This window comes from Dendroctonus ponderosae, unplaced genomic scaffold, assembly GCF_020466585.1.
Source record: "Dendroctonus ponderosae isolate FM_Combo_2020 unplaced genomic scaffold, Dpon_F_20191213v2 Dpon_F_20191213_4, whole genome shotgun sequence".
Taxonomy (NCBI): Eukaryota; Metazoa; Arthropoda; class Insecta; order Coleoptera; family Curculionidae; genus Dendroctonus; species Dendroctonus ponderosae.
The window spans coordinates 11,177,495-11,178,097 of record NW_026018611.1 but is presented as its reverse complement, the minus strand read 5'-3'; the positions used below and the strand labels follow the sequence as shown (position 1 = coordinate 11,178,097).

Sequence of the window (603 nt, the reverse complement as noted above, 5' to 3'; positions counted from 1 at the left end):
TTTCCACCAACTTGGATTACCAGATATGGTAATATGGTACTCAGATATGTGCTTTATTAGAAAGTACGTCTTACATTGAATTATACAGTAATATTTGAAGGGGCACAAAATGTAGTCTACAATTAATAAATTTCAATTTGTTGTTACCTTGTTGTCTTCAGTTATATCACATTACCAGCACCTGCTAAACTCTTAAATATCTAACTATGCAGATTCTTAAAAATGGACTCGACCTACTTATTTATGAAAGTGATGGTTGAAGGTTATATTCATTCCAGTTAGTTCTAACTTTAATTGCAATATATTATATTTTAAATAGTAATATTTAGATTCTGTTTACTATTCATCTACGGTATGTCCATGATTAGCAAATAAACACGTTTTTTTTCTGCTTTTATCATGTTACTGTCCAAAGATCAAGGTGGCAGTTGTGTTCGAATGCTTTTCCTCTTTTGCACTAGAAATATTTACAAAGCTGATTTATTGATTTATTTACAAAACTGATTCTTACGTTTTGGGTTTTTCAAAGTGTGGTACTTAGGATTAATGTAATGTCTAGTAAGAATTATGCATGTTTACATACATGCAAGGGGTTGTGTTTGC

At 30.5% G+C, this 603-nt stretch overlaps 1 protein-coding gene across 1 annotated transcript in view; it reads right to left on the bottom strand.

Moving 5' to 3' along the window:
* The window catches only part of LOC109542162 (farnesol dehydrogenase), a 6,447-nt gene extending 6,146 nt beyond the window's left edge, over positions 1–301 (bottom strand). The window contains exon 1 of the mRNA XM_019911268.2: positions 148–301. The gene's annotated coding sequence lies outside the window, so the exon portion shown is untranslated. The remainder of the gene's footprint in view (positions 1–147) is intronic.
* Positions 302–603: the final 302 nt, after the last annotated feature.